The 11,976-nt window shown below is 35.1% G+C and overlaps 1 long non-coding RNA gene across 1 annotated transcript in view; it reads left to right on the plus strand.

Moving 5' to 3' along the window:
* The window catches only part of LOC116216504, a 34,854-nt gene extending 31,798 nt beyond the window's left edge, over positions 1–3,056 (plus strand). Inside the window, exons 2-3 of the long non-coding RNA XR_004159381.1 lie at positions 929–980; positions 2,790–3,056. This is a non-coding gene — a long non-coding RNA (uncharacterized LOC116216504). The remainder of the gene's footprint in view (positions 1–928; positions 981–2,789) is intronic.
* Positions 3,057–11,976: the final 8,920 nt, after the last annotated feature.

Genomic DNA, 11,976 nt, shown 5'->3' on the forward strand with positions numbered 1-11,976 from the left:
TCATCCACCAGGAGGGTCATTGATCATAGAAGGAGATGAGATTGGTTAAGCAGGACCTGCCTTTAATGAGCATATGCTGGCTGGACCAATCCCCTGGTTGGTCCTGCACATGTTAGATGATATTTCTCAAGATGATCTGTTCCATAACCTTACCTGGCAATGAGGTGAGGCTGAGAGACCTGTAGTTCCCTGGATCATATTTATGACCCTTCTTGTAGATCTGAGTCACATTGGCAAGCCTCCAATCCTACGGGACTTCTCTAGTTGACCAGGAACACTGATAGATAGTAGAAAGTGGCTTGGCAATCAAATCCACAAACTCCCTCAGCATTCTTTTGTGGAACTCATCTAGCCTCATGACAGTCCGGGTAGAGTAGAGGATCTCTAACTGTCTCCACCTGAGTCGTGGGGAGTTTATTCTGCTCCCCTTTCTAGACTTTCAGATCAGAGAGCAGAGTACCTCAAGGAAAACTGGTCTGAATATTAAAGACAGTTGTAAAAATGACATTGAAAATCTCAGCCTTTTTTTAGCATTTTTTTTAACCTAAAAAAGGATAATGTCAACAAGCATACAGCATGCAGCTTTCAGACTTGCTTTTTGTCTTTTGTCTAAATTAATATCCATTCTATTTAGCTTTTGAATGTTTGCCATTCTACAAAAGGCAGTTTTCTCAAGCTAGTGATAATTAGATACCTGGCTAATATGCTTTGTGTTTGTAGTTTATTAGAATTTAATCCCAAAGTGACTACATTGTCTCTGCTGACAAGCAGGATGAAATTCCCATACATATTCTACTTCATTAACTTTCCTAATAATTATAAGCCAACTTCTCTGAAGACTTCTGGGTAAAATTCCCATAAAGCTGTATCCAGCTTATACTCAATGGAAATTTTCCAGTTCATCAACCACAAGGACTTTACTTTACAGAATAATGAGAATGAGTCTGCTACTAGTTCCTAGAGACACTGTAGCACCACCGGTGAGTAAATGCTACCAAAAAGGCTAGCCATTGCATGTTCTACTTTGATAGATGAGGATAAAAATAACTGTCAGTATGAGTCAAGTAAGATTGGAGATAGATGATCTCTGGAAATAACTTCAGAAGCAAAATTAAGAATTTGGATTATTCTCAGATCAGAGAAAGTACACAAATTACAAGAGAGTTTGATAACATTGAGGTGGCTTTACAGTTGAATAGCATGTGAATACAACATGCTTAGGGGATGATTTTATTCACATCTTTAGTTTTGAGTTTTATATCTACCTTCCTATCTACCTAGTTATCTGTGTGGTAGTAAATGGTGTGTGTGTGTTGAGTATTGTCTCTATTTCCAAAGAGAGTTCTATATAACATAATGATAATAAAAATAAATTAGGGTATGTAGGAAGTATGTTTTGAATGGGCTTCAGTGAGCATGATATGTTTGTCACATGTTATTCAAATTATTTTAAGTTCCTTGTAAAGCTTAAACTTTAAATACTCATATATTGTGTCTTGCGGGAATGTTTCTATAGCCATGTAGATATTTTTGCTGCACTTGAAAATATTTTTGCTATGCTTGTACTTTTTAAATCTTAATGTATTTCTAGTCGCACTCCATTTTTGGTTTCACCTCTAAATAGATCTTTGCTTAACATAATTTAACACTAACTTTTAAATTTAAATCAAATTTTGAAAGGTCTCAAAAAATTAAAGCTGCAAGTCTGCCAACTAGTAAGTTTTTTCAAATTTGCTGCACCTGTCTTTTCAGATATTACAGAAGTAATAAGCATTTATATACATCATAGTTTCTTGTTTGTGAAAGCTTTCACATCATTCATTAATTTGACCTCTAAATCCTGCTCAGTGTTTCTGTAAATACAACCTCATAATGAGATGCCTGGCATCTCTATGGTTAATGTAATGTATCTCAAATTCTATTGTAAAAATTAATGATATTGAATTATTATTTTAGGGACAGAATATCACAAGATACTGTGATATGCATTTTATATTCTGCACTGCTTGTTCTCAAGGTTCTTTTATAAAAAGATTTTTGTCAGAAAATTTTGCCTCATACAGGAAGCATATTGTGTGAACGTGTTTTTACCAGGAGGGTTATAAAAGTCCCATTAGATGCTACAATGTAGCATGTTTTTTTATGATTCATGTGGAATATGACAAGTACTTGAGTGTGGAAAATTCAGTGGTGTTTGTTATGAACATTAGGCATTTTGTTACTCAGAGTATGTCACTATTAAATTAAGTATGTCAACAGTAAATAAAATATAAGTGTGGGTGGTGATTGTGTGTAAGGCTTTTTTTTCCCTCCTTTCTTTCTTTAGTTAAACACTGTTGTGGAGATAAAACAAGATGAACTGCCCTATAAATATATGATTCCTGTTTTGAGAAATGTAATCATTTAAATTTTGTGTCACTAATATTAAAGTTGTGTAGATGTTTGTATGCACAGTCAGAACGTTATCCATAAAGGAATATTTGAAAGGAAAATCTGATGTGAACAGATTTTCACCTTGAAGTATCAAGATTTAGGAAATTTTAACAGATATTTTCTTTGAATGGTTTTAAGCTTTTAGGTTTTGTAACTTGGTAGAAAGGAGAGTAAATGCCACCTCTAACTCTCCAGAATTTTCAGATAGGCCTCCTTAGGCAAAATATGTATTTTCAAGTAGGCCCACTAGGCATTAGATCTTTTCTGATTTGAGTTTTTTAGTACATAAGTTAGAGAATTTATTGCCTAGTTTTGATTTCATTTGATATCGTTCTGTGCTTTTTTTTCTAATGTAGATCTACCCTTGAACAGAATGAGCCAGCACAAGGTCGTAGACCATGAAATTTATCAGGACATTGTTCATCCCATCAGGGTGTTGGGCACAACACATATCAGATGTCAACTATCAGACAGAAGAAATGTGTTTGAGTTATTTTCCTCAAATATTTTTCATTTCTGTCTGTAGGAAAACTAATTGTCAAGTCCATGTAAAACAATCTCTTCTTATTGGCAGTAAACCAATGGTTGTAAGTGGGAATGCTCTTCTGTTTTTCTTCATGGATTTATTATTTTGTTCAATATTGCAATAAATATTGTTTGTATACTAGGATGGGAAAAGAGAAAATTTTGCTTCTAATTAATATTCTGAATAGACTCAGGTGATGATAAACATCTTTCTAACTTCTTGTCTTTCTATGTAGTTCAAGTTCATGGTCAAGTTGTGCTGCTATTACATTCTCTAGGCAACTTTGAGAACTGGAAAGTCATGAGCAATTAATGACTTCTAGAAGATAGAAGAACTGCAGATCTTGCTGGAAATTCTTCCAACAGAAGCTCTTACTTGGATATTTAGAATGATGTGTAATATGTCATTTTAGTAAAAAAAAAATATATTCTGGCCCACCTTTCTGAGGAAGTCATGAGAAGTTATAAAGAAAGACATTCTGGTGAGGCAGAAGTCAACCACTCATCAACAATCTGAAAATCTTGATAACTTTCTACACAAAAAATTCTATGAAGTTCCAAGTAATAAATATACCCTTAATTTCATTTCTCGTGTTCCTAAGGTTGGACTAAGTTTTATATGCTTTCATCAGATGAAAGCTTTAAAGTAAATTGTCATTGGATATAAAATGTTTTATGCAGAAAACTAAGTCAGAATATTTGCATATCATGACAATAAATTACAAGAAAGCCAAATAAAGTATCTTGCTCTATAGGAAACTTGTGTTCTTGACAGAAGGCAATGCATTGGCAATGTAGTAGAGCTGCCAGAGATGTGATTTTGGAAAAGATTGTATGACTTGTTTATGTGTTGTCACCATGTCTATTTGAACTCTGACCATAGTCTTCTGTTGTCTTTTAGGTCAGCAAAATGTCTGCACTACACCATTCAATAAAAGGCTATCTTCTAGCAGCAAAAGCACACAATGTGTAAAACTGCAAAACATTAAGTAAAAACAAATTATTTCCAAATTATTTCTTTGCTATATATTTTCTGCTAAATTGAGTATCTTTAACTTGTAAGAAAGGCTTACTCCCATCCTTAGATATTCAATGATAGACCAGTAGCGTTCTATTTTTTTATTTCCCGACTTTCTCCAAATAAGAATGAGTGAAGGGCAAAAATGAAAAATAGAGGAGAATTTAAAGAGTGTCAGCCATAAGAAAGAAAAACTTTCTTCCCTTGGACATTTACTGTTTTCTAAGTAACAGTGTACAAAGATTAATGCTGTCTATGTTTAGTTCAGAAACTTTGAACGTTTTGAGATACAATTTGCGATGTTTCTCAGGGAAACTCTGAATTTTTTTCTGGTGAACATCCAAGACCTCTATTTTTACTGCAACTTGTGATGTGGAACCATTTGAGAGTTTCAGGCTTGGCAAAGCAGCGTGTGCATAAGTTCAGTAGCCAGAAATAGTGTCATGCTTTGGAACCCTTGTTGAACAAAAATGAGAAGACAGAGTAAGTTGTAAGATGAGCTAGTGAAATACGATGTGGTCTCTGACAGGATGTTTAAGGTGTACTCTAAAAGTAGAGAGAGAATTAAAAGTTTCTGTTGGTGTAATAGATGAGGAGCAGGCTGGCTTTTATCAATATAGTCCATTGTATTTCAATGGAAAAGGATTTTGCATTTCATCAGTAATATTTACCTTGCTGCATGTTTAGAAAGGAGACTCAAGACTTCTGGGGAAAAATATTATATCCAGAACTAAGATAAAAACTTAAAAGCACTTCTTGTCAGTATTGAAACTAAAATAAATCTGATTTTAGTGAAATGGTTTTCCAGTTATTTCCAAAAATTTGACTTTAATTTTGTCCTCTTTTTAAATCTTTGCAAAAATGGGAATGCCTGAAAATATTTGTTTCATTTATCCAGTATGTAAGCTTTAGTTTTTTCTTTCCTTTTATTCCGCAAGACCAGTTCTGAATAGGCTTTCATTGTCTTGAAAGGATTAAAGTAGCTATTTTGTGGAGACTGACACTGAAAGAAAAGTACTGCTAATTGCTGCCTAAATTGTCTTTGGTTGTTAATCTGATGTCTATCTGTGGGTTTTCTCTTTAGTCTTCAAATACTTTGGGAAATCAACCATTTCAAGCACAGCACCCAAAGTTTCTTCAAAGCACATAGCAATTTCACATTTTCTGATGTGTCGTGTTTTGAAAAAGCAAGTTGCAGAAAATCAGATCTATTTAAGACATTCCAAATTTGAATAGTGACAACTGAGATTGAAAATCCGCAATTGAACATTTGGGCATCAATGTACTTGACAAATGTAAGGAGACATTAATTTTGGCCCTCCCTGACTGTACTGCAGAACGGTTAAATAACTGCATAAAAATCACCTAATGATGTAAGATGTTCTTCTCATTTGGCAGAGTTTGTGTGTAGAATCAAGCAAGGGAAAAACTGAATTCTTACTGCAGTTTGACCATATGCGTTTTATCATGGGCAGTGTTTTATTTTTTTGTTGTTGTTTTTAAAGGCACAAGGAATAGAAGAATTTTTCCAGACTTTAGTCAATCAACTGCAGTTTCTTTGGTAACAAACTTTTATGACTTTTTGAGGAAAATAGTTCTGGAGATAGCAACAGTTTTTGCTATGCACTTCTCTTAGTGACTCATTAAGAATAAAACTTATTTCACCTCTCCGTGGCATACTTCTTAGTGCTAAATCTTTTTATTACTTTCAAATCGTAACATTTTGTGTGTTTTCCAAATTTAGCCTAAGAGTGCCTCGCTTAGTCAGGATTTGTACTGATGAATGTCTAAGATGAACTAATGAGGGAAGAAAATATCCAGAAATATATGGTAGTCCTCTTAGTTTTTGATGAACATGCACAGTGTTAAATGTGTGGTGCTTTGTTTTTGCTTTCTTTCCCACTGCATCATTTATATGTCTGTTTGCTGGATCAAATGAAGTTTACTAAATCAGAGAAATTTGTAATCTCCTATAAAAAGTAAACTTTCTCTTAGATATTGGCAGTGATAGAGAGTTCAAAATCAGAAATTAGTGGAAATAGGATAAAACTGTCAGTAATATTTCCTGTTGCTGTTTTGTTTGGTTTTGTGTGCGCTTGCATTCTCTTTTTCCATATATCTTTCTTCACATAAAGTGTTCTCCCTCCAAATTTCAGGAAAAAATTGCTGAATGCAACTACATTAAAAGCATAATATTCAGTAGTGCCCCACTTGGCCTTTAGTCTGGCTTGACATTTCCTAGTACTTTTCTGACTCAGCCTATTTGAATCTATATCAAAAAGATCTGTTCTTACACTATCTACATCTGAATTATCATCTCACATTTGGTCTTGTGTTCCAGCCTATGGGGATTCCTTACTGCATAATAGAAAATATCTCATCTTACTAAATAGGCATAACCACATGGACCTGTACAAGTTGAGGGCTGACCTGCTGGAGACGAGCTCTGTGGAGAAGGATCTGGGAGTCCTAGTGGACAGCAGGTTGGCATGAGTCAGCAGTGTGCCTTTGTGGCCAAGAAGGCAAGTGGTATCCTGGGGTACCTTAAAAAAAAAAAAGCGTGGCTAGGAGATCGAGGGAGGCGACTCCTCCCCACTCCACTCTTCCCTAGTGAGCCCACATTTAGACTACTGTGTCCAGTTCTGGGAAATTCTGTGTTTGCTATTGCTGTGACGGTGTGTATATATTTATCAACTTCTTTAACTTTATGAAAAAAAAAAACCATGAATGTAAGCAAGTATTTATTTAAAGTGATTCTGAGATGTTACTGGTAGACATATGCTGGATAAAAACAATATTTGCAAAGACCCAATGCTCAGAACTTGAGGAAGATTATATGGGGCACTGATGATTTTCTCTAACCATCCTAATGTTCTAATCCTTTCTCTGAACCAAAGCTATTGTATTGAGGATTTTGCTGAGTGGAGGGATAGTTGAGAGAGGCTATTTGATGCTTTCAATAGAATAATAAACTGACTTCAGCTGAAAATAAGAGTCAGAATTGAGAAATAGTTTTTTTTTTTTTTAGATGTTTGAGTGACCTGGCTGTTGTCCAACTGTGGTTTAATATCTTACAGCTCTAAGGAGAGATCAATTTGGCTTGGTAAAGTCCTTAATGATCAAAATCCTTCAGCCAATGCTCTGATACAATCATTAGAAATAAGAACTTTCTAGTTGTTTGAGATGTACCTTTTAAACTATGACTTCATCATTTTCTGAATAGACAGGGAATCATTTTTAGTAGCCACTACAGTGTTGTGTTGGTAAGTGACCCGATAAACATATTTTGTGTAGTAAGCATGCAAATTAATTGTGAGAATGTAAAACACTCAAAGTCGTCTTTGAGACTAAAGTCCTGTGTTGTGATTGTAGTAGCACTGAGTTGAATTTGGCAGTGCATCTTCTGAACTGAAGTGCTGAAATACTATATCTCTTGGCCTCAGTATAAGAAACTTCATCAGAAAAAGTCTATTGCATAAAACGTGTGTATATTACATGCATACAAAGCCTTTATTAAGCCCTTCTTTGGGAAATCAAATGCAGCACGTTGTCAGATGCAATTACAAAGCGGTGTTGGTCATTTTACATCCTGATGAAGATGGTAAAAAACTGATGATGCCAACAGCAGTGACCGTCCTCCACATTTCCGTCATTCTGCATCAATGGACTGCTGACTTTGCAGCTGAGTAATGAGAGCTGACTGTACGCAGAGCACTGCACCCTCATTGTAACAATTTGTAGCATCCCACTATATAAGATGTCTTAGTAGTTATCAAGGCCAATGCTGGACTTGTTCATCAGTCTACTGGGCAAAACTTTCTGTGTTTTATGTTCAGGTAGATGGGGATCTCTATATTCTCTCTTCTCTGAAGCAGCTACCCAAGGGTTCATTGTAGCCTGGACACTGATAGGAAGAGAAAGGGGAATGGATACAACAAAAGGTTATATGCATAAAATCATTGGCTTCTAATCAATTTTCACTTTTATTCCTTGAACATTACTCACTGCTCCTGACTATATTCAGGATCGCAAAATTGGAAGCAAAGCTGGTTTATTTAACCTTTGGTGCAACTATGCTACTTACAAGCCAGTCACGACTTGGTCCATAAATTGCTAAGTGCTTTGCACTTTCAAAGGAATGATTAAGGACAGTCTTGTCTACGAACAAGCTATTTGTACTCCACAGTCATCAACAGAACATTGTTAATAGATGCTGTAGTGTTTGGCTTTGACTTGCCCTTTGTAAAGTTCATAGAGTCTGCCATCTGAATCATAGTCAGCAGATGCACTGAGGTCTAATCTCCTTGCTATTTGCCAAAACTGGAAAGATATTAAACACAGAGCAATAGCAAAGACATACCTGACACTGCTGAGAAGAGGCCGTGTCATTTATATTTGCCTCTAAAAGATAGTTTTTGTACATGATATTGGGAAGATAAGATATTATAAAACTATGTATTTAAGAACAAAACATAGTAAGACATGAGTGTTCACGTGCCTCCTCAGAACGCCATCAAATGTTTTTTTGTCAAACTGATAAATATCAAATATTGATTTGTGTTGTTTTCCTGGCACTCCTGTTGAATTTGTCAAGTTTAATAGATCTTTGCCATGAAATTTCATTTATCAAGGAATCCATAGTTGTTTTCAAGTGAAATGACAGATCTTATGATTGAATAGCAACTTCAGCATTAGTCTAGATAAAATTTGCCTGTTATTGATTACAGTCATGCATCTTTATAATTATGGAAGTCTGATCTATTACCCTTCCTTTTTGAATGATGTGTCAATAGTAATCTCAATGAATAGTTTGTTCACCCTGTATATAAAAAGGCCTTATTACAAGGATAGTGGCTTGAATTTACACAGCTTGATACAGGTGTACATCAGCACTTTCCTCTTGAATACGGCTACATCTTGGCACAAGGTTAATAAATACTTTTAAGGAAATTATATGAAAGGAGTTTGTAATTTCATTCCAATAAATTTTTCCAGGATGAAAAGACTGCATTTGGGACTGCACAATACCTAGTCCCCCTGCCTTCATGGTTGGACTGAGTAAGGAGGTGGAGTTGCTTGGTACAGTCAGAAGTAAACTCCAGTCACTCAGCTCATAATTTCTGCTGAGGAAGAAATATTTCTTTAAAGATTCTTTTTCTGAAACAGAAGTCTGTTTTTCAGACACTAGTCAGTGCAGTACACTTAAAAAACACTAATTTCAACTCAAACACATTAAATATACTTATTTGTAACTGAAAATGTGAACACAAATGTCAAAATAGTTTTGAGTAGACTTGCAAGATATCATCTGTTTCTTGTAATGAAATGCTATGTCCTTTAGGAATGCATTTTGGTTTAAAAAAAAAAATAAAAATTTTTTTCCTTCCTTTTTTTTAATGTCAGGAATGCTTAGCCTAAACTTAACATGGTTAAATCTTCATCGGCATTTGTAGAAGCTTTCTTTTTAGAGAGACCACTGTCACAATTCCTTATGTTGAAATCAATACCTGAAGTAGACTGAGTTTTTGAGATTTCTCAGTGAAAAAGTTATTTTGAAATTTTCACATGGTAACTCTGGAAGAGTCAATATTAATGCAGGTTTCCAAATGTAATAGAGCATAGTGGTTGATTGTGTAGATGTTTATGATTAATATACTTTTTATGTTACTTATTGTATTCTAGTCAGTAATCAGTACAATGTACTTAAATTTTTTAATTTGAGGCTTGACCTCATTGAGTTGCTTTCTTTTCTTGTTTGTTTTATTTGTATCAAAACAAGGAGGATTTTTACTGGTTTTAGATTTTCGGAGGGTTAAATATGTCATATTAGGAACTGCCCAAGGATATACTGGCTCTGACCAATTTTAACTTTGCTAAAAAACTGCTTCTCTGCTTTAGACTTACTAGTCCCTGTGCGGAGGTGTGACAGGCATTTTATAATGTCAGACAGAATATTATGGCAGAGTGGGTGGAACTAAAAGAGAACTGATTTCAAAGCTTTCATGTGAAGAATCTTCTGTTCATTTCTTTCAAGTTCTTAAAAAGTTAACTTTGCTCCTTTTTTTTTTTAACATGGTGTGCTTCCACCATGTTATTCTCCTTTGCCTTCACACCTGACCTTTTTCCCCTCTTCCTCTCGCTGCCCTTCTATAACAAGTATTCTACCCAAAATAGCACAGAATTAACTTACCTGTGAACAGTGTATCTCCTAGGAGGTTTGCACTTCAGGCTCCAGCAGCGATCAAGCTGAGTACTATACTGGGCCCTAGGAATGGCTTTTAACAACATTTTGCTGGAGAGTAAGCACAATGAAATGGCAACCAACCATCTGATGGAAGGATGCTGAGGTCAAGAAGTGATTGTCTCGTTAAACCAGTTATCTGTGGTTTTGATCTTCATCTATGGCTGTCTTTTAGTAGTAAAGGATCCAATCATTCTTAAAAAGGCGAGAGTGTTAACTGGATTTAAGTGTTAATTAAAGATAATGGAAGTTAATTCTATCCTTGTCCTATGCTATTATCATAAAAATAACCGAGTTAGTTTTGATCCATATATTCTCTTCGTATTGAAATTCTGCAAAATATCCATGATTTTAATGAAGGAGAAACAAAAAATGAACTACGTAGCGTATGGATTTTTTTTTTTAATTTTGCTATCATTAAGACTGTTAGATTAGTTGAAAAGGAAGCCTTCACTTAGAGCCAGAACCACTCAATTTAATAGAAAATAGTTTCAGAGAGGAGCAAAGAGGCTGAAGACTAATTCCAATAAGGCACTGATGATATCCTTGCAGATGCTACAGCTCCTTATAAGATGCCTTCTGAAAAGTTTGCTTAGGTATGCATTACACTAAAAAGCTCCTCTTTTTCTTTGACTGTTTCTTGGTTGAAAAATCCCCTTTTAAAACAGCCACACTGTCATTTTCTTGTCAGTGCTCTGAACCATCATCAAATTCTTTGTGGCAACTAGTCCAATAATACATTTTCTGTAAAAAGCTCTGTCATGAGGATTTTGCCCTGACTTTACAATAATAGTGACAACTGAGCACCAGAGACAGGATGGTTTTTGATGTGCGCTGAGTTCATTGCTCTCTTCTTACAACTTGAAATGGCAACAATAGAATGATTTATGATGCACTATAAATAAGAGTCAGTATTTCTACACTATTAGTATTTTAAAAATTATTTTATTGTGGTTGAGAAACATACCCTGTCTAGAAAGCAGAGGGAAACACACAGTTCAGAACATATTGAAGTTTCTTTTACAGTCAAGCTTCATCTTGGGTCTTTGCATACCTTTTGCACTGACACTCAAGCCATAAATGGGCCCAGAGATTAACCTTGGCTAAATGCGGATAAATTTGAGTTAAATTTTGAGCTGGTAATGAAGCTTGAATTGAGGTATTGCTTGATGTAGCAGTGAGAACTATGTAATTCTGTTTCACAAGCAGATGCAAGGACAGTGTTCCACAGAGGAATGAGAGCAATATAGGTAATTCCCTAGAGAGAGAGGTGAGGGTAAGAAAAAGGGGGATATGGTGAGAACAGCAGTGGGAATTCATGGAGGAGCTCTTAATAGCTCATCCTTGTCAATGTCTTTTCTAGTCTCTGAGGAAATCTATTGATTCCTCTCTTGCTGTTAATCTTTCCCAGTACTTTGAAGGGTTTAACTGTTGAACTAAGACTGCTTGCCAAGTGCATAATTAACTCTTTCATAGGCTTTACCTGTGTTGTACTATCAGCTTGTGTAAAAACAAGAATTTGAAGTGCCCTCATAAATGCATGATAAAATGAAAATTGGTTTCTTTTCCTGTTTCTGTAGCCTAAGATTCACTTCTTTTTTATTTGGGAAAAACAAGCAAAGCCACAAAACAAAAGATGCATCTGTGTATCAGTACATGCATGTTGCACTTGCACAGAGTGGTTTTATGTATTCTATATCTATTTAAAGGCATTCAGAGCAGGAGAGAAAATGAGTTATACAGTTCTAGGTTTTTTTTT

Source organism: Meleagris gallopavo, chromosome 3 (assembly GCF_000146605.3).
Source record: "Meleagris gallopavo isolate NT-WF06-2002-E0010 breed Aviagen turkey brand Nicholas breeding stock chromosome 3, Turkey_5.1, whole genome shotgun sequence".
Lineage (NCBI taxonomy): Eukaryota > Metazoa > Chordata > Aves > Galliformes > Phasianidae > Meleagris > Meleagris gallopavo.